At 53.1% G+C, this 25133-nt stretch overlaps 24 non-coding genes and 5 pseudogenes across 24 annotated transcripts; all 29 read left to right on the top strand.

The window, feature by feature from the left end:
* The first annotated feature begins 4744 nt into the window (after window positions 1-4744).
* Window positions 4745-4863, top strand: LOC149368438 (5S ribosomal RNA; annotated as a pseudogene).
* Window positions 4864-5411: 548 nt separating this feature from the next.
* LOC149368437 (5S ribosomal RNA) lies at window positions 5412-5530 on the top strand. Its single transcript, XR_016287982.1, has one exon. It is a non-coding gene; the product is annotated as a 5S ribosomal RNA (ribosomal RNA).
* A 545-nt stretch (window positions 5531-6075) lies between these two features.
* Window positions 6076-6194, top strand: LOC149368436 (5S ribosomal RNA). Its single transcript, XR_016287981.1, has one exon. It is a non-coding gene; the product is annotated as a 5S ribosomal RNA (ribosomal RNA).
* Window positions 6195-6740: 546 nt separating this feature from the next.
* LOC149368435 (5S ribosomal RNA) lies at window positions 6741-6859 on the top strand. Its single transcript, XR_016287980.1, has one exon. It is a non-coding gene; the product is annotated as a 5S ribosomal RNA (ribosomal RNA).
* A 545-nt stretch (window positions 6860-7404) lies between these two features.
* On the top strand, window positions 7405-7523 carry LOC149368434 (5S ribosomal RNA). The gene has a single exon (XR_016287979.1). It is a non-coding gene; the product is annotated as a 5S ribosomal RNA (ribosomal RNA).
* A 545-nt stretch (window positions 7524-8068) lies between these two features.
* LOC149368433 (5S ribosomal RNA) lies at window positions 8069-8187 on the top strand. The gene has a single exon (XR_016287978.1). It is a non-coding gene; the product is annotated as a 5S ribosomal RNA (ribosomal RNA).
* A 595-nt stretch (window positions 8188-8782) lies between these two features.
* On the top strand, window positions 8783-8901 carry LOC149368432 (5S ribosomal RNA). Its single transcript, XR_016287977.1, has one exon. It is a non-coding gene; the product is annotated as a 5S ribosomal RNA (ribosomal RNA).
* A 547-nt stretch (window positions 8902-9448) lies between these two features.
* Window positions 9449-9567, top strand: LOC149368431 (5S ribosomal RNA). Its single transcript, XR_016287976.1, has one exon. It is a non-coding gene; the product is annotated as a 5S ribosomal RNA (ribosomal RNA).
* A 546-nt stretch (window positions 9568-10113) lies between these two features.
* LOC149368430 (5S ribosomal RNA) lies at window positions 10114-10231 on the top strand (annotated as a pseudogene).
* Window positions 10232-10778: 547 nt separating this feature from the next.
* LOC149368429 (5S ribosomal RNA) lies at window positions 10779-10897 on the top strand. The gene has a single exon (XR_016287974.1). It is a non-coding gene; the product is annotated as a 5S ribosomal RNA (ribosomal RNA).
* Window positions 10898-11446: 549 nt separating this feature from the next.
* Window positions 11447-11565, top strand: LOC149368428 (5S ribosomal RNA). The gene has a single exon (XR_016287973.1). It is a non-coding gene; the product is annotated as a 5S ribosomal RNA (ribosomal RNA).
* Window positions 11566-12112: 547 nt separating this feature from the next.
* On the top strand, window positions 12113-12230 carry LOC149368427 (5S ribosomal RNA; annotated as a pseudogene).
* A 547-nt stretch (window positions 12231-12777) lies between these two features.
* Window positions 12778-12896, top strand: LOC149368426 (5S ribosomal RNA). Its single transcript, XR_016287972.1, has one exon. It is a non-coding gene; the product is annotated as a 5S ribosomal RNA (ribosomal RNA).
* A 549-nt stretch (window positions 12897-13445) lies between these two features.
* LOC149368425 (5S ribosomal RNA) lies at window positions 13446-13564 on the top strand. Its single transcript, XR_016287683.1, has one exon. It is a non-coding gene; the product is annotated as a 5S ribosomal RNA (ribosomal RNA).
* Window positions 13565-14109: 545 nt separating this feature from the next.
* LOC149368424 (5S ribosomal RNA) lies at window positions 14110-14228 on the top strand. The gene has a single exon (XR_016287971.1). It is a non-coding gene; the product is annotated as a 5S ribosomal RNA (ribosomal RNA).
* Window positions 14229-15158: 930 nt separating this feature from the next.
* On the top strand, window positions 15159-15257 carry LOC149368423 (5S ribosomal RNA; annotated as a pseudogene).
* Window positions 15258-15813: 556 nt separating this feature from the next.
* On the top strand, window positions 15814-15932 carry LOC149368422 (5S ribosomal RNA). The gene has a single exon (XR_016287970.1). It is a non-coding gene; the product is annotated as a 5S ribosomal RNA (ribosomal RNA).
* Window positions 15933-16527: 595 nt separating this feature from the next.
* Window positions 16528-16646, top strand: LOC149368421 (5S ribosomal RNA). The gene has a single exon (XR_016287969.1). It is a non-coding gene; the product is annotated as a 5S ribosomal RNA (ribosomal RNA).
* Window positions 16647-17192: 546 nt separating this feature from the next.
* On the top strand, window positions 17193-17311 carry LOC149368420 (5S ribosomal RNA). Its single transcript, XR_016287968.1, has one exon. It is a non-coding gene; the product is annotated as a 5S ribosomal RNA (ribosomal RNA).
* A 549-nt stretch (window positions 17312-17860) lies between these two features.
* Window positions 17861-17979, top strand: LOC149368419 (5S ribosomal RNA). Its single transcript, XR_016287967.1, has one exon. It is a non-coding gene; the product is annotated as a 5S ribosomal RNA (ribosomal RNA).
* A 938-nt stretch (window positions 17980-18917) lies between these two features.
* Window positions 18918-19036, top strand: LOC149368418 (5S ribosomal RNA). Its single transcript, XR_016287966.1, has one exon. It is a non-coding gene; the product is annotated as a 5S ribosomal RNA (ribosomal RNA).
* Window positions 19037-19582: 546 nt separating this feature from the next.
* Window positions 19583-19701, top strand: LOC149368417 (5S ribosomal RNA). The gene has a single exon (XR_016287965.1). It is a non-coding gene; the product is annotated as a 5S ribosomal RNA (ribosomal RNA).
* A 546-nt stretch (window positions 19702-20247) lies between these two features.
* LOC149368416 (5S ribosomal RNA) lies at window positions 20248-20366 on the top strand. Its single transcript, XR_016287963.1, has one exon. It is a non-coding gene; the product is annotated as a 5S ribosomal RNA (ribosomal RNA).
* A 546-nt stretch (window positions 20367-20912) lies between these two features.
* LOC149368415 (5S ribosomal RNA) lies at window positions 20913-21031 on the top strand. Its single transcript, XR_016287962.1, has one exon. It is a non-coding gene; the product is annotated as a 5S ribosomal RNA (ribosomal RNA).
* Window positions 21032-22238: 1207 nt separating this feature from the next.
* Window positions 22239-22344, top strand: LOC149368414 (5S ribosomal RNA; annotated as a pseudogene).
* A 552-nt stretch (window positions 22345-22896) lies between these two features.
* On the top strand, window positions 22897-23015 carry LOC149368413 (5S ribosomal RNA). The gene has a single exon (XR_016287961.1). It is a non-coding gene; the product is annotated as a 5S ribosomal RNA (ribosomal RNA).
* Window positions 23016-23562: 547 nt separating this feature from the next.
* On the top strand, window positions 23563-23681 carry LOC149368412 (5S ribosomal RNA). Its single transcript, XR_016287960.1, has one exon. It is a non-coding gene; the product is annotated as a 5S ribosomal RNA (ribosomal RNA).
* Window positions 23682-24226: 545 nt separating this feature from the next.
* On the top strand, window positions 24227-24345 carry LOC149368411 (5S ribosomal RNA). The gene has a single exon (XR_016287959.1). It is a non-coding gene; the product is annotated as a 5S ribosomal RNA (ribosomal RNA).
* A 546-nt stretch (window positions 24346-24891) lies between these two features.
* On the top strand, window positions 24892-25010 carry LOC149368410 (5S ribosomal RNA). Its single transcript, XR_016287958.1, has one exon. It is a non-coding gene; the product is annotated as a 5S ribosomal RNA (ribosomal RNA).
* The last annotated feature ends 123 nt before the right edge of the window (window positions 25011-25133 follow it).

The raw sequence follows: 25133 nt of genomic DNA, 5'->3' as shown, positions 1-25133 counted from the left end.
GTTCTGCCTACCCTGCCCACCGGACGTGTTGTTTTAAACACGGTTTTTCTGCACGGCGACGTGCGTGTGCGACCCTACAGGGTCGAAGACTTCAGGGACGCCCTCGCCAACGTTGGTGCGCTCCCCGACGTCGTGGCGTTGGGGGCGTACCAGATAAACCACGTGTGGGCGGTGACCTTCAGCAGCGCTGACGCCGCAAAGAAACTGGCCGCCATGAAGGAGCTGGAAGTCAAGGGACGCCGCTGCATCGTTTTTGACCCAGAGGACCACCAGGTCAAGCTGCGACTGCACTGGATGCTTCACGGCGTCGCCGACGAGGACATCCGTACGGCATTCGCGGCGTTCGGCAACGTGACCGAAGTCACCCGGGAGCGTTGGCGCGTCGCCGGCATGAAGGAGAAGGGGTCCACCACGAGGACCGTGCTCCTCAAACTGAAGCCAGGCGTGAAGGTGGATGACCTGCCCCACCAGGTACGAGTCGCTGGCGAGTTGGCTCTCGTGGTGGTGCCAGGGCGGCCGATGCAGTGCCTGCGCTGCAGCGGCACGGGGCACGTGCGCCGTGATTGTAAGGTGCCCAGGTGCTCGAAGTGCCGTCGCTATGGACACTCCGAGGCTGACTGCGTGCGCACCTACGCGTCGGCTACAGGGCGTGTAGCGGCGAGCGACTCCGCAGAGCTCATGGATGTCGTCGAGGCGGAGGAAGCAGCCAGCGGCATCGACGACACGGGCAAAACGGCGGGGGTTGAACCAGCTGTCTCGAGCAGCAACGCCGACGGGGCTGGCGCACAGGAGAGCGCGTCGCTAACTACTGACCTCTCTTCGACGCCTGTGGAGACGCCCAAAGAAAACCCGAGCCCGCCAGAGCACGTGGACGTGGAAACAAAGGCGGCCAGCGAGAACCGCGACGAGAAGGCCGACGCCCGCGTGAACACCGGCGTGACCACCCCTGCGAAGCGTCCGCACACCGAGACCAAGGCCGACGGGGAGAAGGCAGCGGATTCCAGCGTGGAGGAACCGCCGACAAAGACGCCCCAAGCACGACGACCCAGTCTGCGACCGCGCCCGAAGGTTCCGGATGACAGGCGTGGCGGCGGCAAGGCGCCGCCTGACCAGGTCCATGTGCTCGCGCCGGATGACACCGGCGGCGACGGCATCGTCTAGCGACATGCTAGGCGCGGGAGGTAAGCACCATGCTTTCGGTCCCTTCTTCTTAAGTTGAAATGGCTTCCGCAACTCCGTTCAAAGTCGCTACCTTAAATGTCAGAGGCCTGGCAGGCAAAAGAAAACAAAGCCAGCTGTACCGACTTATAACGGAGCAAGACATTGATATATTAGCAGTGCAGGAAACTAAAGTCGATGGTGAGGAAGAGACCGGGAGCATGGTGCGGCGTTTCACGTCTAGATATTTTGCCGTTGTCAGCCATGCGGTGGGCACATCGGCAGGTTGTATTCTGTTTGTCAAGAAGTTGCCGGGGCTAGAGGTACACGGTCATTATTCGTGTTTGTCGGGTCGATACGTGTCCATAGATTTTTCACTGTGCAACACTGACTGGCGCATTGTTTGCCTGTACGCTCCTAATTCGGTTGATGGCCGAGCCACGTTTTTTGAAAGTGTCCAAGAACGGCTTCGCACGGACAGACAGCTGATTGTTATGGGCGATTATAACTGTGTTCTTAGCGCGCGCGACAAGACAAGTGTCCGAAATTTCCGAGATAAGAGCACTCAAGTGTTGTTGCGAGTGATTGTGAACTGCAACCTCGAGGATGTCGCTGAGTGTCTTGAAGGAGCGCGTGCTGTAAAGTACACACGATTCGAGGGCTCAAGTCACGCACGGCTAGACCGCATTTATGCATCCGCGGATACTGTACCTAAATGCAATAGTTATGGAGTAGTGCCGGTTTCATTTTCTGACCACTGTTTAGTTCAATGTTGCATAGGAATTGTTAAGAAGGGGAATGTTTTTTCGTGGGAAATGTGGAAGTTAAACGACAAACTACTTCAGGACGAATTTTATAACCAAGCTGTAAGGGAAGAAATAGCAAAAATAGAACCAAGTAGCAACATGAGGATTTGGCAGCAGTGGGAGCTCACTAAAGAAACTTTAAAATTAAAAGCAATAGAAAGAGCCACCTGTATACGTCATGAAGCAAAAAAAGAGGAAATGGAGCTAAAGGCACTGCTTCAGAAGATGATAAAACAGGAATGCCGAGCGCCTGGTACATGGATAGAAGACATAAGAAAAACCAAACAAAAGTTACAGCTTATCGAAGAAGAACGTTATCGGGGAGCGCTGGTGAGGGCAAGGGCAGAAGACATGGCTGCAGGGGAAGCGCCAACGAAACGAGCGCTTGGTTTAGAAAAAGCCCGTGCCGAAAGAAACCACATAAACGAAATAGAATGGAGAGGTGTTTCAAAAACGGACATCGATCATATCAAAGCAGCTTTTTTCGAGCATTATCAGGCGCTCTTCGCATTGCATCCGGTAGATGTTGTCACATTTAAGGAGGCGTTTCTGGCCGAGATGCCGCGCCTGGACGACGAAACTAAAGACAGATTAGAGCAGGCGATAACTCAATTGGAAGTTGAGCAGGCAATAGATAGTTTAAACCCTGGTAAGTCGCCTGGACCGGACGGGTTCAGCGCGGCATTCTACAAAGAATTTAAAAATGTAATTTCCCCGGTCTTGCAGGTAATCTTTAATGAAGCCTATAAAGTAAAAGCACTGCCTCCGTCCTATGGGTCGTCCCATACTGTGCTTATTCCCAAGACGGACGACATAGACAGATTACGATTGGTAACAGCATACCGACCCATAGCACTCACTAACGTCGAGTACAAAATTTACATGAAGATTTTGGCACGAAGGTTGCAGACCGTGATTCATTTATTAGTTGGTCCGCATCAGACCTGCGGGATTAAAGGGCGGTCTATTTTTACAAATATACACGTTGCGCGCAGTGTCTTAGAAACCTGTGATGACACTGATGGTCAGGTGGCTATTCTTCAGATCGATTTGGAAAAGGCTTTTGACTGCGTTGCCCATGAACTTTTGTTTTCAGTATTAGGCCATGTTAATGTTGGTTCTGTTATCCGCGAGGGTGTGGCCCTGGCATACCGGAACTGCACGACGAGATTGATAGTTAACAAGAGTCTGGGGGCCCCCATTAGCGTGCAGCGTTCGGTGCGCCAGGGCTGTCCCCTCAGCCCCCTTTTATTTTGTATTTATGTGGAGACCCTTTGTTTAAAGATTCTGAAAAACAATAGTATTAACGGATTCACTTTACAAGCAGCCGAAGTAAAGCTCTTGGCGTATGCAGATGACATTGCTGTGTTTTCCGTTGACGAGGGAAGCATAAGCGAGGCTGTTCAGTGTGTACGAGATTTCAGCCAAGCTACAGGAAGCGGGGTTAACTGGTCGAAGTGCCTCGGGCTGTGGCATGGCGGGTGGGCATCTACGCCTGAGCGGTTTGCCAGCGTGCCTTGGACGACAACGCCAGATAAATACTTGGGCGTTCCACTTGCTGCTTACCGTGACAGTGAACAGTATTGGACAGGACAGATTAAAGAGATACGGGAGAGAGCGGATAAGTGGAAAGGAACGACCTTGTCCATTTTCGCCAGAGCCACTGTTTGCAACTTGTTCTTTATCAGCAGGCTCTGGTACGTAATGCAGGTGTTGCACTGTTCACGGCTAAGCATTCAAAAGCTGCACCGAATTTTCGCCGTCTTTGTCTGGTCGTCTGAATGGGAGCGCTGCAGCCGGACCAACCTGTTCCGACGGGTTCAAGAAGGCGGGCTGGGACTGGGCCATTTGTTTTTGAGACAGCTGGTCAATCGTTTTTTGTTTCTTCGGGACACAAGAGACCCGTTTTTGCGTACCGTATGCCAAGTTAGGCTGCGGCATCTCCTTCCAGAGTACATAGTCGGAACTGCTGAGGTTTACAGTAGGGTCACCGGTTTTTACCGGGAAATCGTTGCCAGTGTAAGGTTTCTTTCCGCGCGGTTTTCAAATGACTTTCTGTCGACTGTGAAAAGAAAGAAACTCTACCGTGCTTTGTGCGATGTAGTTTTCCCGGTGCCCTTGTACAGGGCCTTGTACAGTGGAGGCCAAGGCAAAGATGTTTTAAAGAGAGTTAAAAATATGCAGGTGCCATCAGGAACGAAAACCTTCTTTTTTAAGCTGCACACCGGAACCTTACCGGTTAAAAAATTTTTAGAAGGAAAGGAATTATTTTTACCTTGGGGATCTAACTGTTTAATTTGCAGAAAGCCGGAAACAATAGACCATGTATTTTTACACTGTTGGGAAGGGGTTTATTTTTGGGATGTATTGCAGCGAACATTAAAGAAAGAATTTCCACTAGACCCGTATGGCATCCGGTTCTTATGTGTTGAAAATGAGGATGGGGTGCCTTTCGATTTAATAATGCTGACAGGCCTCCACTGTATATGGCGCTCCAGAATGGCAGGCTACCATTGTGACAGAGACGCAAGACCTGCTAGAATTTATTTCCGCGAAAGCATGGACATGTTTCTCGCCATTCAGAAAGCCGCTGCGGAGCCTCCGGAGTGGCTCTCAAGAGTAGAGCCGCTCTGTACGTTGCGTGAATTTTAATTGGACGAAGCCAGATTTATGCTGGCTGACCACAAGTAGTGTGTACATAGTTATTGTCTTTTGTTGATTGTTAGTGTTGTCCAGTTTGTATGTCAAAGCCAGGCAATAAAGAAAAAAAAAAAAAAAAAAAAATCGGCCATACCATGTTGAATACGCCGGTTCTCGTCCGATCACCGAAGCTAAGCAGCATTGGGCTCGGTCAGTACTTGGGAGGGAGACCACCTGGGAACACCGAGTGCTGATGGCATTTCTTTTGCATTTTTATTCGCCCTTCACGTTTTTTTTTTTTTCTGTCATAGTTGCGCAGTGTCTCAGGCAACTATAGGAGGTGACGTTATTTTGTTATCGATAATACAATCTCATCGGCAACGTGTCCAACGTGTAGTACGTGCGGACGCGAAACTGTGGCAAAACTCGAAGCGAACCCGTGGCGTCTCGGCTGTCATTCTGACGTCTGCCGCGGCGGGTACACTGCAGATTAAACTCTAGCAAAGCCCCAAGATAGCTGGGAGGCCCAGTGTGCGCATAACACTGCGCAGAAGCGCACAATATGCGCCCACCGCACCATGCACCGCACCCACTGCCGGTCCATGTGTAAACAACACAGGCTCGCTCCCGCTGCTCTTTCCGTGCATGCCGCAGTGGTTTAGGTTCGCCAGAACGGCTGAGAAAAGCGCAGGGCAGGTAACTGCACGCTTGGCGGCTGTTGCCACGAGCGAGGGAAGTATCCATGCGCAGTTTTGCATCCTCGAGGGCCAAACACAGTACATAAAGACTCGGAAAGCACTGTCTCTCGCCATCGGCCATACCATGTTGAATACGCCGGTTCTCGTCCGATCACCGAAGCTAAGCAGCATTGGGCTCGGTCAGTACTTGGGAGGGAGACCACCTGGGAACACCGAGTGCTGATGGCATTTCTTTTGCATTTTTATTCGCCCTTCACGTTTTTTTTTTCTGTCATAGTTGCGCAGTGTCTCAGGCAACTATAGGAGGTGACGTTATTTTGTTATCGATAATACAATCTCATCGGCAACGTGTCCAACGTGTAGTACGTGCGGACGCGAAACTGTGGCAAAACTCGAAGCGAACCCGTGGCGTCTCGGCTGTCATTCTGACGTCTGCCGCGGCGGGTACACTGCAGATTAAACTCTAGCAAAGCCCCAAGATAGCTGGGAGGCCCAGTGTGCGCATAACACTGCGCAGAAGCGCACAATATGCGCCCACCGCACCATGCACCGCACCCACTGCCGGTCCATGTGTAAACAACACAGGCTCGCTCCCGCTGCTCTTTCCGTGCATGCCGCAGTGGTTTAGGTTCGCCAGAACGGCTGAGAAAAGCGCAGGGCAGGTAACTGCACGCTTGGCGGCTGTTGCCACGAGCGAGGGAAGTATCCATGCGCAGTTTTGCATCCTCGAGGGCCAAACACAGTACATAAAGACTCGGAAAGCACTGTCTCTCGCCATCGGCCATACCATGTTGAATACGCCGGTTCTCGTCCGATCACCGAAGCTAAGCAGCATTGGGCTCGGTCAGTACTTGGGAGGGAGACCACCTGGGAACACCGAGTGCTGATGGCATTTCTTTTGCATTTTTATTCGCCCTTCACGTTTTTTTTTTTCTGTCATAGTTGCGCAGTGTCTCAGGCAACTATAGGAGGTGACGTTATTTTGTTATCGATAATACAATCTCATCGGCAACGTGTCCAACGTGTAGTACGTGCGGACGCGAAACTGTGGCAAAACTCGAAGCGAACCCGTGGCGTCTCGGCTGTCATTCTGACGTCTGCCGCGGCAGGTACACTGCAGATTAAACTCTAGCAAAGCCCCAAGATAGCTGGGAGGCCCAGTGTGCGCATAACACTGCGCAGAAGCGCACAATATGCGCCCACCGCACCATGCACCGCACCCACTGCCGGTCCATGTGTAAACAACACAGGCTCGCTCCCGCTGCTCTTTCCGTGCATGCCGCAGTGGTTTAGGTTCGCCAGAACGGCTGAGAAAAGCGCAGGGCAGGTAACTGCACGCTTGGCGGCTGTTGCCACGAGCGAGGGAAGTATCCATGCGCAGTTTTGCATCCTCGAGGGCCAAACACAGTACATAAAGACTCGGAAAGCACTGTCTCTCGCCATCGGCCATACCATGTTGAATACGCCGGTTCTCGTCCGATCACCGAAGCTAAGCAGCATTGGGCTCGGTCAGTACTTGGGAGGGAGACCACCTGGGAACACCGAGTGCTGATGGCATTTCTTTTGCATTTTTATTCGCCCTTCACGTTTTTTTTTTCTGTCATAGTTGCGCAGTGTCTCAGGCAACTATAGGAGGTGACGTTATTTTGTTATCGATAATACAATCTCATCGGCAACGTGTCCAACGTGTAGTACGTGCGGACGCGAAACTGTGGCAAAACTCGAAGCGAACCCGTGGCGTCTCGGCTGTCATTCTGACGTCTGCCGCGGCGGGTACACTGCAGATTAAACTCTAGCAAAGCCCCAAGATAGCTGGGAGGCCCAGTGTGCGCATAACACTGCGCAGAAGCGCACAATATGCGCCCACCGCACCATGCACCGCACCCACTGCCGGTCCATGTGTAAACAACACAGGCTCGCTCCCGCTGCTCTTTTCGTGCATGCCGCAGTGGTTTAGGTTCGCCAGAACGGCTGAGAAAAGCGCAGGGCAGGTAAATGCACGCTTGGCGGCTGTTGCCACGAGCGAGGGAAGTATCCATGCGCAGTTTTGCATCCTCGAGGGCCAAACACAGTACATAAAGACTCGGAAAGCACTGTCTCTCGCCATCGGCCATACCATGTTGAATACGCCGGTTCTCGTCCGATCACCGAAGCTAAGCAGCATTGGGCTCGGTCAGTACTTGGGAGGGAGACCACCTGGGAACACCGAGTGCTGATGGCATTTCTTTTGCATTTTTATTCGCCCTTCACGTTTTTTTTTTCTGTCATAGTTGCGCAGTGTCTCAGGCAACTATAGGAGGTGACGTTATTTTGTTATCGATAATACAATCTCATCGGCAACGTGTCCAACGTGTAGTACGTGCGGACGCGAAACTGTGGCAAAACTCGAAGCGAACCCGTGGCGTCTCGGCTGTCATTCTGACGTCTGCCGCGGCGGGTACACTGCAGATTAAACTCTAGCAAAGCCCCAAGATAGCTGGGAGGCCCAGTGTGCGCATAACACTGCGCAGAAGCGCACAATATGCGCCCACCGCACCATGCACCGCACCCACTGCCGGTCCATGTGTAAACAACACAGGCTCGCTCCCGCTGCTCTTTCCGTGCATGCCGCAGTGGTTTAGGTTCGCCAGAACGGCTGAGAAAAGCGCAGGGCAGGTAACTGCACGCTTGGCGGCTGTTGCCACGAGCGAGGGAAGTATCCATGCGCAGTTTTGCATCCTCGAGGGCCAAACACAGTACATAAAGACTCGGAAAGCACTGTCTCTCGCCATCGGCCATACCATGTTGAATACGCCGGTTCTCGTCCGATCACCGAAGCTAAGCAGCATTGGGCTCGGTCAGTACTTGGGAGGGAGACCACCTGGGAACACCGAGTGCTGATGGCATTTCTTTTGCATTTTTATTCGCCCTTCACGTTTTTTTTTTTCTGTCATAGTTGCGCAGTGTCTCAGGCAACTATAGGAGGTGACGTTATTTTGTTATCGATAATACAATCTCATCGGCAACGTGTCCAACGTGTAGTACGTGCGGACGCTAATACAATCTCATCGGCAACGTGTCCAACGTGTAGTACCTGCGGACGCGAAACTGTGGCAAAACTCGAAGCGAACCCGTGGCGTCTCGGCTGTCATTCTGACGTCTGCCGCGGCGGGTACACTGCAGATTAAACTCTAGCAAAGCCCCAAGATAGCTGGGAGGCCCAGTGTGCGCATAACACTGCGCAGAAGCGCACAATATGCGCCCACCGCACCATGCACCGCACCCACTGCCGGTCCATGTGTAAACAACACAGGCTCGCTCCCGCTGCTCTTTCCGTGCATGCCGCAGTGGTTTAGGTTCGCCAGAACGGCTGAGAAAAGCGCAGGGCAGGTAACTGCACGCTTGGCGGCTGTTGCCACGAGCGAGGGAAGTATCCATGCGCAGTTTTGCATCCTCGAGGGCCAAACACAGTACATAAAGACTCGGAAAGCACTGTCTCTCGCCATCGGCCATACCATGTTGAATACGCCGGTTCTCGTCCGATCACCGAAGCTAAGCAGCATTGGGCTCGGTCAGTACTTGGGAGGGAGACCACCTGGGAACACCGAGTGCTGATGGCATTTCTTTTGCATTTTTATTCGCCCTTCACGTTTTTTTTTTTTCTGTCATAGTTGCGCAGTGTCTCAGGCAACTATAGGAGGTGACGTTATTTTGTTATCGATAATACAATCTCATCGGCAACGTGTCCAACGTGTAGTACGTGCGGACGCGAAACTGTGGCAAAACTCGAAGCGAACCCGTGGCGTCTCGGCTGTCATTCTGACGTCTGCCGCGGCGGGTACACTGCAGATTAAACTCTAGCAAAGCCCCAAGATAGCTGGGAGGCCCAGTGTGCGCATAACACTGCGCAGAAGCGCACAATATGCGCCCACCGCACCATGCACCGCACCCACTGCCGGTCCATGTGTAAACAACACAGGCTCGCTCCCGCTGCTCTTTCCGTGCATGCCGCAGTGGTTTAGGTTCGCCAGAACGGCTGAGAAAAGCGCAGGGCAGGTAACTGCACGCTTGGCGGCTGTTGCCACGAGCGAGGGAAGTATCCATGCGCAGTTTTGCATCCTCGAGGGCCAAACACAGTACATAAAGACTCGGAAAGCACTGTCTCTCGCCATCGGCCATACCATGTTGAATACGCCGGTTCTCGTCCGATCACCGAAGCTAAGCAGCATTGGGCTCGGTCAGTACTTGGGAGGGAGACCACCTGGGAACACCGAGTGCTGATGGCATTTCTTTTGCATTTTTATTCGCCCTTCACGTTTTTTTTTTTCTGTCATAGTTGCGCAGTGTCTCAGGCAACTATAGGAGGTGACGTTATTTTGTTATCGATAATACAATCTCATCGGCAACGTGTCCAACGTGTAGTACGTGCGGACGCGAAACTGTGGCAAAACTCGAAGCGAACCCGTGGCGTCTCGGCTGTCATTCTGACGTCTGCCGCGGCGGGTACACTGCAGATTAAACTCTAGCAAAGCCCCAAGATAGCTGGGAGGCCCAGTGTGCGCATAACACTGCGCAGAAGCGCACAATATGCGCCCACCGCACCATGCACCGCACCCACTGCCGGTCCATGTGTAAACAACACAGGCTCGCTCCCGCTGCTCTTTCCGTGCATGCCGCAGTGGTTTAGGTTCGCCAGAACGGCTGAGAAAAGCGCAGGGCAGGTAACTGCACGCTTGGCGGCTGTTGCCACGAGCGAGGGAAGTATCCATGCGCAGTTTTGCGTCCTCGAGGGCCAAACACAGTACATAAAGACTCGGAAAGCACTGTCTCTCGCCATCGGCCATACCATGTTGAATACGCCGGTTCTCGTCCGATCACCGAAGCTAAGCAGCATTGGGCTCGGTCAGTACTTGGGAGGGAGACCACTGGGAACACCGAGTGCTGATGGCATTTCTTTTGCATTTTTATTCGCCCTTCACGTTTTTTTTTTTTCTGTCATAGTTGCGCAGTGTCTCAGGACACTATAGGAGGTGACGTTATTTTGTTATCGATAATACAATCTCATCGGCAACGTGTCCAACGTGTAGTACGTGCGGACGCGAAACTGTGGCAAAACTCGAAGCGAACCCGTGGCGTCTCGGCTGTCATTCTGACGTCTGCCGCGGCGGGTACACTGCAGATTAAACTCTAGCAAAGCCCCAAGATAGCTGGGAGGCCCAGTGTGCGCATAACACTGCGCAGAAGCGCACAATATGCGCCCACCGCACCATGCACCGCACCCACTGCCGGTCCATGTGTAAACAACACAGGCTCGCTCCCGCTGCTCTTTCCGTGCATGCCGCAGTGGTTTAGGTTCGCCAGAACGGCTGAGAAAAGCGCAGGGCAGGTAACTGCACGCTTGGCGGCTGTTGCCACGAGCGAGGGAAGTATCCATGCGCAGTTTTGCATCCTCGAGGGCCAAACACAGTACATAAAGACTCGGAAAGCACTGTCTCTCGCCATCGGCCATACCATGTTGAATACGCCGGTTCTCGTCCGATCACCGAAGCTAAGCAGCATTGGGCTCGGTCAGTACTTGGGAGGGAGACCACCTGGGAACACCGAGTGCTGATGGCATTTCTTTTGCATTTTTATTCGCCCTTCACGTTTTTTTTTTTTTTCTGTCATAGTTGCGCAGTGTCTCAGGCAACTATAGGAGGTGACGTTATTTTGTTATCGATAATACAATCTCATCGGCAACGTGTCCAACGTGTAGTACGTGCGGACGCGAAACTGTGGCAAAACTCGAAGCGAACCCGTGGCGTCTCGGCTGTCATTCTGACGTCTGCCGCGGCGGGTACACTGCAGATTAAACTCTAGCAAAGCCCCAAGATAGCTGGGAGGCCCAGTGTGCGCATAACACTGCGCAGAAGCGCACAATATGCGCCCACCGCACCATGCACCGCACCCACTGCCGGTCCATGTGTAAACAACACAGGCTCGCTCCCGCTGCTCTTTCCGTGCATGCCGCAGTGGTTTAGGTTCGCCAGAACGGCTGAGAAAAGCGCAGGGCAGGTAACTGCACGCTTGGCGGCTGTTGCCACGAGCGAGGGAAGTATCCATGCGCAGTTTTGCATCCTCGAGGGCCAAACACAGTACATAAAGACTCGGAAAGCACTGTCTCTCGCCATCGGCCATACCATGTTGAATACGCCGGTTCTCGTCCGATCACCGAAGCTAAGCAGCATTGGGCTCGGTCAGTACTTGGGAGGGAGACCACCTGGGAACACCGAGTGCTGATGGCATTTCTTTTGCATTTTTATTCGCCCTTCACGTTTTTTTTTTTTCTGTCATAGTTGCGCAGTGTCTCAGGCAACTATAGGAGGTGACGTTATTTTGTTATCGATAATACAATCTCATCGGCAACGTGTCCAACGTGTAGTACGTGCGGACGCGAAACTGTGGCAAAACTCGAAGCGAACCCGTGGCGTCTCGGCTGTCATTCTGACGTCTGCCGCGGCGGGTACACTGCAGATTAAACTCTAGCAAAGCCCCAAGATAGCTGGGAGGCCCAGTGTGCGCATAACACTGCGCAGAAGCGCACAATATGCGCCCACCGCACCATGCACCGCACCCACTGCCGGTCCATGTGTAAACAACACAGGCTCGCTCCCGCTGCTCTTTCCGTGCATGCCGCAGTGGTTTAGGTTCGCCAGAACGGCTGAGAAAAGCGCAGGGCAGGTAACTGCACGCTTGGCGGCTGTTGCCACGAGCGAGGGAAGTATCCATGCGCAGTTTTGCGTCCTCGAGGGCCAAACACAGTACATAAAGACTCGGAAAGCACTGTCTCTCGCCATCGGCCATACCATGTTGAATACGCCGGTTCTCGTCCGATCACCGAAGCTAAGCAGCATTGGGCTCGGTCAGTACTTGGGAGGGAGACCACTGGGAACACCGAGTGCTGATGGCATTTCTTTTGCATTTTTATTCGCCCTTCACGTTTTTTTTTTTTCTGTCATAGTTGCGCAGTGTCTCAGGCAACTATAGGAGGTGACGTTATTTTGTTATCGATAATACAATCTCATCGGCAACGTGTCCAACGTGTAGTACGTGCGGACGCGAAACTGTGGCAAAACTCGAAGCGAACCCGTGGCGTCTCGGCTGTCATTCTGACGTCTGCCGCGGCGGGTACACTGCAGATTAAACTCTAGCAAAGCCCCAAGATAGCTGGGAGGCCCAGTGTGCGCATAACACTGCGCAGAAGCGCCCAATATGCGCCCACCGCACCATGCACCGCACCCACTGCCGGTCCATGTGTAAACAACACAGGCTCGCTCCCGCTGCTCTTTCCGTGCATGCCGCAGTGGTTTAGGTTCGCCAGAACGGCTGAGAAAAGCGCAGGGCAGGTAACTGCACGCTTGGCGGCTGTTGCCACGAGCGAGGGAAGTATCCATGCGCAGTTTTGCATCCTCGAGGGCCAAACACAGTACATAAAGACTCGGAAAGCACTGTCTCTCGCCATCGGCCATACCATGTTGAATACGCCGGTTCTCGTCCGATCACCGAAGCTAAGCAGCATTGGGCTCGGTCAGTACTTGGGAGGGAGACCACCTGGGAACACCGAGTGCTGATGGCATTTCTTTTGCATTTTTATTCGCCCTTCACGTTTTTTTTTTTTTTCTGTCATAGTTGCGCAGTGTCTCAGGCAACTATAGGAGGTGACGTTATTTTGTTATCGATAATACAATCTCATCGGCAACGTGTCCAACGTGTAGTACGTGCGGACGCGAAACTGTGGCAAAACTCGAAGCGAACCCGTGGCGTCTCGGCTGTCATTCTGACGTCTGCCGCGGCGGGTACACTGCAGATTAAACTCTAGCAAAGCCCCAAGATAGCTGGGAGGCCCAGTGTGCGCATAACACTGCGCAGAAGCGCACAATATGCGCCCACCGCACCATGCACCGCACCCACTGCCGGTCCATGTGTAAACAACACAGGCTCGCTCCCGCTGCTCTTTCCGTGCATGCCGCAGTGGTTTAGGTTCGCCAGAACGGCTGAGAAAAGCGCAGGGCAGGTAACTGCACGCTTGGCGGCTGTTGCCACGAGCGAGGGAAGTATCCATGCGCAGTTTTGCATCCTCGAGGGCCAAACACAGTACATAAAGACTCGGAAAGCACTGTCTCTCGCCATCGGCCATACCATGTTGAATACGCCGGTTTTCGTCCGATCACCGAAGCTAAGCAGCATTGGGCTCGGTCAGTACTTGGGAGGGAGACCACCTGGGAACACCGAGTGCTGATGGCATTTCTTTTGCATTTTTATTCGCCCTTCACGTTTTTTTTTTCTGTCATAGTTGCGCAGTGTCTCAGGCAACTATAGGAGGTGACGTTATTTTGTTATCGATAATACAATCTCATCGGCAACGTGTCCAACGTGTAGTACGTGCGGACGCGAAACTGTGGCAAAACTCGAAGCGAACCCGTGGCGTCTCGGCTGTCATTCTGACGTCTGCCGCGGCGGGTACACTGCAGATTAAACTCTAGCAAAGCCCCAAGATAGCTGGGAGGCCCAGTGTGCGCATAACACTGCGCAGAAGCGCACAATATGCGCCCACCGCACCATGCACCGCACCCACTGCCGGTCCATGTGTAAACAACACAGGCTCGCTCCCGCTGCTCTTTCCGTGCATGCCGCAGTGGTTTAGGTTCGCCAGAACGGCTGAGAAAAGCGCAGGGCAGGTAACTGCACGCTTGGCGGCTGTTGCCACGAGCGAGGGAAGTATCCATGCGCAGTTTTGCATCCTCGAGGGCCAAACACAGTACATAAAGACTCGGAAAGCACTGTCTCTCGCCATCGGCCATACCATGTTGAATACGCCGGTTCTCGTCCGATCACCGAAGCTAAGCAGCATTGGGCTCGGTCAGTACTTGGGAGGGAGACCACCTGGGAACACCGAGTGCTGATGGCATTTCTTTTGCATTTTTATTCGCCCTTCACGTTTTTTTTTTTCTGTCATAGTTGCGCAGTGTCTCAGGCAACTATAGGAGGTGACGTTATTTTGTTATCGATAATACAATCTCATCGGCAACGTGTCCAACGTGTAGTACGTGCGGACGCGAAACTGTGGCAAAACTCGAAGCGAACCCGTGGCGTCTCGGCTGTCATTCTGACGTCTGCCGCGGCGGGTACACTGCAGATTAAACTCTAGCAAAGCCCCAAGATAGCTGGGAGGCCCAGTGTGCGCATAACACTGCGCAGAAGCGCACAATATGCGCCCACCGCACCATGCACCGCACCCACTGCCGGTCCATGTGTAAACAACACAGGCTCGCTCCCGCTGCTCTTTCCGTGCATGCCGCAGTGGTTTAGGTTCGCCAGAACGGCTGAGAAAAGCGCAGGGCAGGTAACTGCACGCTTGGCGGCTGTTGCCACGAGCGAGGGAAGTATCCATGCGCAGTTTTGCATCCTCGAGGGCCAAACACAGTACATAAAGACTCGGAAAGCACTGTCTCTCCCCATCGGCCATACCATGTTGAATACAGAGTGGAGGCCAGCCAGCATTCTGTATTCAACATGGTATGGCCGATGGCGAGAGACAGTGCTTTCCTGTATGGCGTTCTCGCATGGCCGGTTTCCATTGCGATCCGGATGCGAGGCCCGCACGGATGTATTTTCGCGAGAGTATATCCAGATTTGTTGAAGTTCAGAAATCGCTTCAGTGTGTACCACAGTGGTTGCCGAGAGTAGAAGCCTTGACAGCGCTGAAGGAATTTTAATGCGACAATGTCAGTGCAAAGCTGACTGCTACTGCTTTTTTTTTGTTTCTTTCTGTTTTTGTTTTAGTGTATCGTCCTGTATTACTGCTCACTGTCGGAGACCGGCAATAAAGAAAAAAAAAATACCATGTTGAATACGCCGGTTCTCGTCCGATCACCGAAGCTAAGCAGCATTGGGCTCGGTCAGTACTTGGGAGGGAGACCACCTGGGAACACCGAGTGCTGATGGCATTTCTTTTGCATTTTTATTCGCCCTTCACGTTTTTTTTTTTCTGTCATAGTTGCGCAGTGTCTCAGGCAACTATAGGAGGTGACGTTATTTTGTTATCGATAATACAATCTCATCGGCAACGTGTCCAACGTGTAGTACGTGCGGACGCGAAACTGTGGCAAAACTCGAAGCGAACCCGTGGCGTCTCGGCTGTCATTCTGACGTCTGCCGCGGCGGGTACACTGCAGATTAAACTCTAGCAAAGCCCCAAGATAGCTGGGAGGCCCAGTGTGCGCATAACACTGCGCAGAAGCGCACAATATGCGCCCACCGCACCATGCACCGCACCCACTGCCGGTCCATGTGTAAACAACACAGGCTCGCTCCCGCTGCTCTTTCCGTGCATGCCGCAGTGGTTTAGGTTCGCCAGAACGGCTGAGAAAAGCGCAGGGCAGGTAACTGCACGCTTGGCGGCTGTTGCCACGAGCGAGGGAAGTATCCATGCGCAGTTTTGCATCCTCGAGGGCCAAACACAGTACATAAAGACTCGGAAAGCACTGTCTCTCGCCATCGGCCATACCATGTTGAATACGCCGGTTCTCGTCCGATCACCGAAGCTAAGCAGCATTGGGCTCGGTCAGTACTTGGGAGGGAGACCACCTGGGAACACCGAGTGCTGATGGCATTTCTTTTGCATTTTTATTCGCCCTTCACGTTTTTTTTTTTCTGTCATAGTTGCGCAGTGTCTCAGGCAACTATAGGAGGTGACGTTATTTTGTTATCGATAATACAATCTCATCGGCAACGTGTCCAACGTGTAGTACGTGCGGACGCTAATACAATCTCATCGGCAACGTGTCCAACGTGTAGTACGTGCGGACGCGAAACTGTGGCAAAACTCGAAGCGAACCCGTGGCGTCTCGGCTGTCATTCTGACGTCTGCCGCGGCGGGTACACTGCAGATTAAACTCTAGCAAAGCCCCAAGATAGCTGGGAGGCCCAGTGTGCGCATAACACTGCGCAGAAGCGCACAATATGCGCCCACCGCACCATGCACCGCACCCACTGCCGGTCCATGTGTAAACAACACAGGCTCGCTCCCGCTGCTCTTTCCGTGCATGCCGCAGTGGTTTAGGTTCGCCAGAACGGCTGAGAAAAGCGCAGGGCAGGTAACTGCACGCTTGGCGGCTGTTGCCACGAGCGAGGGAAGTATCCATGCGCAGTTTTGCATCCTCGAGGGCCAAACACAGTACATAAAGACTCGGAAAGCACTGTCTCTCGCCATCGGCCATACCATGTTGAATACGCCGGTTCTCGTCCGATCACCGAAGCTAAGCAGCATTGGGCTCGGTCAGTACTTGGGAGGGAGACCACCTGGGAACACCGAGTGCTGATGGCATTTCTTTTGCATTTTTATTCGCCCTTCACGTTTTTTTTTTTCTGTCATAGTTGCGCAGTGTCTCAGGCAACTATAGGAGGTGACGTTATTTTGTTATCGATAATACAATCTCATCGGCAACGTGTCCAACGTGTAGTACGTGCGGACGCGAAACTGTGGCAAAACTCGAAGCGAACCCGTGGCGTCTCGGCTGTCATTCTGACGTCTGCCGCGGCGGGTACACTGCAGATTAAACTCTAGCAAAGCCCCAAGATAGCTGGGAGGCCCAGTGTGCGCATAACACTGCGCAGAAGCGCACAATATGCGCCCACCGCACCATGCACCGCACCCACTGCCGGTCCATGTGTAAACAACACAGGCTCGCTCCCGCTGCTCTTTCCGTGCATGCCGCAGTGGTTTAGGTTCGCCAGAACGGCTGAGAAAAGCGCAGGGCAGGTAACTGCACGCTTGGCGGCTGTTGCCACGAGCGAGGGAAGTATCCATGCGCAGTTTTGCATCCTCGAGGGCCAAACACAGTACATAAAGACTCGGAAAGCACTGTCTCTCGCCATCGGCCATACCATGTTGAATACGCCGGTTCTCGTCCGATCACCGAAGCTAAGCAGCATTGGGCTCGGTCAGTACTTGGGAGGGAGACCACCTGGGAACACCGAGTGCTGATGGCATTTCTTTTGCATTTTTATTCGCCCTTCACGTTTTTTTTTTTTTTCTGTCATAGTTGCGCAGTGTCTCAGGCAAATATAGGAGGTGACGTTATTTTGTTATCGATAATACAATCTCATCGGCAACGTGTCCAACGTGTAGTACGTGCGGACGCGAAACTGTGGCAAAACTCGAAGCGAACCCGTGGCGTCTCGGCTGTCATTCTGACGTCTGCCGCGGCGGGTACACTGCAGATTAAACTCTAGCAAAGCCCCAAGATAGCTGGGAGGCCCAGTGTGCGCATAACACTGCGCAGAAGCGCACAATATGCGCCCACCGCACCATGCACCGCACCCACTGCCGGTCCATGTGTAAACAACACAGGCTCGCTCCCGCTGCTCTTTCCGTGCATGCCGCAGTGGTTTAGGTTCGCCAGAACGGCTGAGAAAAGCGCAGGGCAGGTAACTGCACGCTTGGCGGCTGTTGCCACGAGCGAGGGAAGTATCCATGCGCAGTTTTGCATCCTCGAGGGCCAAACACAGTACATAAAGACTCGGAAAGCACTGTCTCTCGCCATCGGCCATACCATGTTGAATACGCCGGTTCTCGTCCGATCACCGAAGCTAAGCAGCATTGGGCTCGGTCAGTACTTGGGAGGGAGACCACCTGGGAACACCGAGTGCTGATGGCATTTCTTTTGCATTTTTATTCGCCCTTCACGTTTTTTTTTTTCTGTCATAGTTGCGCAGTGTCTCAGGCAACTATAGGAGGTGACGTTATTTTGTTATCGATAATACAATCTCATCGGCAACGTGTCCAACGTGTAGAGGGAACCGCAGCTCAAGTTTGCCGTGTCGACTGCAGCGCCTTAACACACAGCATAGCGAGAGGAGCAAGCAGTTCTGGGGGCGCTCTTGGTGCTATTCCACGCCACCTTCCTGAGCTTATTGGCGTGAGCTTCTGCGCGCTGTCGAAGCCACACGTGGTGCGTGTCAGTTATCGGGGTTATGTCTACAGAAGCGAGGCAGATAGTGCTATCAACCAAACGCGGGCTTCTAATCGTTCAGAATGTGCCCTCGCGTTTGTAGCGGCCCAAGCGACTGACGGCAGCAGTTTTTAGACGAACAGTGGAATAACTGCAGTGCCACCTGGGCAGCGCACGTTCCCTAGTACGTGCGGACGCTAATACAATCTCATCGGCAACGTGTCCAACGTGTAGTACGTGCGGACGCGAAACTGTGGCAAAACTCGAAGCGAACCCGTGGCGTCTCGGCTGTCATTCTGACGTCTGCCGCGGCGGGTACACTGCAGATTAAACTCTAGCAAAGCCCCAAGATAGCTGGGAGGCCCAGTGTGCGCATAACACTGCGCAGAAGCGCACAATATGCGCCCACCGCACCATGCACCGCACCCACTGCCGGTCCATGTGTAAACAACACAGGCTCGCTCCCGCTGCTCTTTCCGTGCATGCCGCAGTGGTTTAGGTTCGCCAGAACGGCTGAGAAAAGCGCAGGGCAGGTAACTGCACGCTTGGCGGCTGTTGCCACGAGCGAGGGAAGTATCCATGCGCAGTTTTGCATCCTCGAGGGCCAAACACAGTACATAAAGACTCGGAAAGCACTGTCTCTCGCCATCGGCCATACCATGTTGAATACGCCGGTTCTCGTCCGATCACCGAAGCTAAGCAGCATTGGGCTCGGTCAGTACTTGGGAGGGAGACCACCTGGGAACACCGAGTGCTGATGGCATTTCTTTTGCATTTTTATTCGCCCTTCACGTTTTTTTTTTTCTGTCATAGTTGCGCAGTGTCTCAGGCAACTATAGGAGGTGACGTTATTTTGTTATCGATAATACAATCTCATCGGCAACGTGTCCAACGTGTAGTACGTGCGGACGCGAAACTGTGGCAAAACTCGAAGCGAACCCGTGGCGTCTCGGCTGTCATTCTGACGTCTGCCGCGGCGGGTACACTGCAGATTAAACTCTAGCAAAGCCCCAAGATAGCTGGGAGGCCCAGTGTGCGCATAACACTGCGCAGAAGCGCACAATATGCGCCCACCGCACCATGCACCGCACCCACTGCCGGTCCATGTGTAAACAACACAGGCTCGCTCCCGCGGCTCTTTCCGTGCATGCCGCAGTGGTTTAGGTTCGCCAGAACGGCTGAGAAAAGCGCAGGGCAGGTAACTGCACGCTTGGCGGCTGTTGCCACGAGCGAGGGAAGTATCCATGCGCAGTTTTGCATCCTCGAGGGCCAAACACAGTACATAAAGACTCGGAAAGCACTGTCTCTCGCCATCGGCCATACCATGTTGAATACGCCGGTTCTCGTCCGATCACCGAAGCTAAGCAGCATTGGGCTCGGTCAGTACTTGGGAGGGAGACCACCTGGGAACACCGAGTGCTGATGGCATTTCTTTTGCATTTTTATTCGCCCTTCACGTTTTTTTTTTTCTGTCATAGTTGCGCAGTGTCTCAGGCAACTATAGGAGGTGACGTTATTTTGTTATCGATAATACAATCTCATCGGCAACGTGTCCAACGTGTAGTACGTGCGGACGCGAAACTGTGGCAAAACTCGAAGCGAACCCGTGGCGTCTCGGCTGTCATTCTGACGTCTGCCGCGGCGGGTACACTGCAGATTAAACTCTAGCAAAGCCCCAAGATAGCTGGGAGGCCCAGTGTGCGCATAACACTGCGCAGAAGCGCACAATATGCGCCCACCGCACCATGCACCGCACCCACTGCCGGTCCATGTGTAAACAACACAGGCTCGCTCCCGCTGCTCTTTCCGTGCATGCCGCAGTGGTTTAGGTTCGCCAGAACGGCTGAGAAAAGCGCAGGGCAGGTAACTGCACGCTTGGCGGCTGTTGCCACGAGCGAGGGAAGTATCCATGCGCAGTTTTGCATCCTCGAGGGCCAAACACAGTACATAAAGACTCGGAAAGCACTGTCTCTCGCCATCGGCCATACCATGTTGAATACGCCGGTTCTCGTCCGATCACCGAAGCTAAGCAGCATTGGGCTCGGTCAGTACTTGGGAGGGAGACCACCTGGGAACACCGAGTGCTGATGGCATTTCTTTTGCATTTTTATTCGCCCTTCACGTTTTTTTTTTTCTGTCATAGTTGCGCAGTGTCTCAGGCAACTATAGGAGGTGACGTTATTTTGTTATCGATAATACAATCTCATCGGCAACGTGTCCAACGTGTAGTACGTGCGGACGCGAAACTGTGGCAAAACTCGAAGCGAACCCGTGGCGTCTCGGCTGTCATTCTGACGTCTGCCGCGGCGGGTACACTGCAGATTAAACTCTAGCAAAGCCCCAAGATAGCTGGGAGGCCCAGTGTGCGCATAACACTGCGCAGAAGCGCACAATATGCGCCCACCGCACCATGCACCGCACCCACTGCCGGTCCATGTGTAAACAACACAGGCTCGCTCCCGCTGCTCTTTCCGTGCATGCCGCAGTGGTTTAGGTTCGCCAGAACGGCTGAGAAAAGCGCAGGGCAGGTAACTGCACGCTTGGCGGCTGTTGCCACGAGCGAGGGAAGTATCCATGCGCAGTTTTGCATCCTCGAGGGCCAAACACAGTACATAAAGACTCGGAAAGCACTGTCTCTCGCCATCGGCCATACCATGTTGAATACGCCGGTTCTCGTCCGATCACCGAAGCTAAGCAGCATTGGGCTCGGTCAGTACTTGGGAGGGAGACCACCTGGGAACACCGAGTGCTGATGGCATTTCTTTTGCATTTTTATTCGCCCTTCACGTTTTTTTTTTTTCTGTCATAGTTGCGCAGTGTCTCAGGCAACTATAGGAGGTGACGTTATTTTGTTATCGATAATACAATCTCATCGGCAACGTGTCCAACGTGTAGTACGTGCGGACGCGAAACTGTGGCAAAACTCGAAGCGAACCCGTGGCGTCTCGGCTGTCATTCTGACGTCTGCCGCGGCGGGTACACTGCAGATTAAACTCTAGCAAAGCCCCAAGATAACTGGGAGGCCCAGTGTGCGCATAACACTGCGCAGAAGCGCACAATATGCGCCCACCGCACCATGCACCGCACCCACTGCCGGTCCATGTGTAAACAACACAGGCTCGCTCCCGCTGCTCTTTCCGTGCATGCCGCAGTGGTTTAGGTTCGCCAGAACGGCTGAGAAAAGCGCAGGGCAGGTAACTGCACGCTTGGCGGCTGTTGCCACGAGCGAGGGAAGTATCCATGCGCAGTTTTGCATCCTCGAGGGCCAAACACAGTACATAAAGACTCGGAAAGCACTGTCTCTCGCCATCGGCCATACCATGTTGAACAATCCAACATGGTATGGCCGATGGCGAGAGACAGTGCTTTCCGAGTCTTTATGTACTGTGTTTGGCCCTCGAGGATGCAAAACTGCGCATGGATACTTCCCTCGCTCGTGGCAACAGCCGCCAAGCGTGCAGTTACCTGAATCTGTAAGCAGCCGGAAACAGTAGACCATGTTTTTTTACATTGTTGGGAAGGGGTTTATTTTTGGGATGTTTTGCAACGGACTATGAAGAAAGATTTCCCCCTAGATTCGCATGGCATTCGATATTTAAGCATTGATAATGACGACGGGGTTCCATTTGATTTAATTATGCTCCTGGGCCTCCACTGTATATGGCGCTCAAGAATGGCAGGCTATCACTGTGACAGGGAAGCACGCCCTGCCCGAATTTATTTCCGAGAGTGTATGGACTGGTTTGTCGCTATACAAAAAGCGGCTGCGGAACCTCCCGACTGGCTCTCAAGGGTAGAGCCTTTGTTGTCCTTGCGGGAGTTTTAATGTGACGAAGCCAGCCTGACGCTGGCTGAGTATGACTTTCATTGTGTTCATTGTCTTGTATTATTGCTTTTGTGATTTGTCTGTTCTTTTTCGTGCAGTGTTGTTTTCTAAAGCCAGGAAATAAAGAAAAAAAAAAAAAGGCCATACCATGTTGAATACGCCGGTTCTCGTCCGATCACCGAAGCTAAGCAGCATTGGGCTCGGTCAGTACTTGGGAGGGAGACCACCTGGGAACACCGAGTGCTGATGGCATTTCTTTTGCATTTTTATTCGCCCTTCACGTTTTTTTTTTCTGTCATAGTTGCGCAGTGTCTCAGGCAACTATAGGAGGTGACGTTATTTTGTTATCGATAATACAATCTCATCGGCAACGTGTCCAACGTGTAGTACGTGCGGACGCGAAACTGTGGCAAAACTCGAAGCGAACCCGTGGCGTCTCGGCTGTCATTCTGACGTCTGCCGCGGCGGGTACACTGCAGATTAAACTCTAGCAAAGCCCCAAGATAGCTGGGAGGCCCAGTGTGCGCATAACACTGCGCAGAAGCGCACAATATGCGCCCACCGCACCATGCACCGCACCCACTGCCGGTCCATGTGTAAACAACACAGGCTCGCTCCCGCTGCTCTTTCCGTGCATGCCGCAGTGGTTTAGGTTCGCCAGAACGGCTGAGAAAAGCGCAGGGCAGGTAACTGCACGCTTGGCGGCTGTTGCCACGAGCGAGGGAAGTATCCATGCGCAGTTTTGCATCCTCGAGGGCCAAACACAGTACATAAAGACTCGGAAAGCACTGTCTCTCGCCATCGGCCATACCATGTTGAATACGCCGGTTCTCGTCCGATCACCGAAGCTAAGCAGCATTGGGCTCGGTCAGTACTTGGGAGGGAGACCACCTGGGAACACCGAGTGCTGATGGCATTTCTTTTGCATTTTTATTCGCCCTTCACGTTTTTTTTTTTTCTGTCATAGTTGCGCAGTGTCTCAGGCAACTATAGGAGGTGACGTTATTTTGTTATCGATAATACAATCTCATCGGCAACGTGTCCAACGTGTAGTACGTGCGGACGCGAAACTGTGGCAAAACTCGAAGCGAACCCGTGGCGTCTCGGCTGTCATTCTGACGTCTGCCGCGGCGGGTACACTGCAGATTAAACTCTAGCAAAGCCCCAAGATAGCTGGGAGGCCCAGTGTGCGCATAACACTGCGCAGAAGCGCACAATATGCGCCCACCGCACCATGCACCGCACCCACTGCCGGTCCATGTGTAAACAACACAGGCTCGCTCCCGCTGCTCTTTCCGTGCATGCCGCAGTGGTTTAGGTTCGCCAGAACGGCTGAGAAAAGCGCAGGGCAGGTAACTGCACGCTTGGCGGCTGTTGCCACGAGCGAGGGAAGTATCCATGCGCAGTTTTGCATCCTCGAGGGCCAAACACAGTACATAAAGACTCGGAAAGCACTGTCTCTCGCCATCGGCCATACCATGTTGAATACGCCGGTTCTCGTCCGATCACCGAAGCTAAGCAGCATTGGGCTCGGTCAGTACTTGGGAGGGAGACCACCTGGGAACACCGAGTGCTGATGGCATTTCTTTTGCATTTTTATTCGCCCTTCACGTTTTTTTTTTCTGTCATAGTTGCGCAGTGTCTCAGGCAACTATAGGAGGTGACGTTATTTTGTTATCGATAATACAATCTCATCGGCAACGTGTCCAACGTGTAGTACGTGCGGACGCGAAACTGTGGCAAAACTCGAAGCGAACCCGTGGCGTCTCGGCTGTCATTCTGACGTCTGCCGCGGCGGGTACACTGCAGATTAAACTCTAGCAAAGCCCCAAGATAGCTGGGAGGCCCAGTGTGCGCATAACACTGCGCAGAAGCGCACAATATGCGCCCACCGCACCATGCACCGCACCCACTGCCGGTCCATGTGTAAACAACACAGGCTCGCTCCCGCTGCTCTTTCCGTGCATGCCGCAGTGGTTTAGGTTCGCCAGAACGGCTGAGAAAAGCGCAGGGCAGGTAACTGCACGCTTGGCGGCTGTTGCCACGAGCGAGGGAAGTATCCATGCGCAGTTTTGCATCCTCGAGGGCCAAACACAGTACATAAAGACTCGGAAAGCACTGTCTCTCGCCATCGGCCATACCATGTTGAATACGCCGGTTCTCGTCCGATCACCGAAGCTAAGCAGCATTGGGCTCGGTCAGTACTTGGGAGGGAGACCACCTGGGAACACCGAGTGCTGATGGCATTTCTTTTGCATTTTTATTCGCCCTTCACGTTTTTTTTTTTCTGTCATAGTTGCGCAGTGTCTCAGGCAACTATAGGAGGTGACGTTATTTTGTTATCGATAATACAATCTCATCGGCAACGTGTCCAACGTGTAGTACGTGCGGACGCGAAACTGTGGCAAAACTCGAAGCGAACCCGTGGCGTCTCGGCTGTCATTCTGACGTCTGCCGCGGCGGGTACACTGCAGATTAAACTCTAGCAAAGCCCCAAGATAGCTGGGAGGCCCAGTGTGCGCATAACACTGCGCAGAAGCGCACAATATGCGCCCACCGCACCATGCACCGCACCCACTGCCGGTCCATGTGTAAACAACACAGGCTCGCTCCCGCTGCTCTTTCCGTGCATGCCGCAGTGGTTTAGGTTCGCCAGAACGGCTGAGAAAAGCGCAGGGCAGGTAACTGCACGCTTGGCGGCTGTTGCCACGAGCGAGGGAAGTATCCATGCGCAGTTTTGCATCCTCGAGGGCCAAACACAGTACATAAAGACTCGGAAAGCACTGTCTCTCGCCATCGGCCATACCATGTTGAATACGCCGGTTCTCGTCCGATCACCGAAGCTAAGCAGCATTGGGCTCGGTCAGTACTTGGGAGGGAGACCACCTGGGAACACCGAGTGCTGATGGCATTTCTTTTGCATTTTTATTCGCCCTTCACGTTTTTTTTTTTCTGTCATAGTTGCGCAGTGTCTCAGGCAACTATAGGAGGTGACGTTATTTTGTTATCGATAATACAATCTCATCGGCAACGT

The sequence above is a fragment of the Amblyomma mixtum genome, chromosome 1, assembly GCF_055824585.1.
Source record: "Amblyomma mixtum isolate Tamu chromosome 1, ASM5582458v1, whole genome shotgun sequence".
NCBI lineage: Eukaryota > Metazoa > Arthropoda > Arachnida > Ixodida > Ixodidae > Amblyomma > Amblyomma mixtum.
This window is presented reverse-complemented; position numbering and strand designations above follow the sequence as displayed.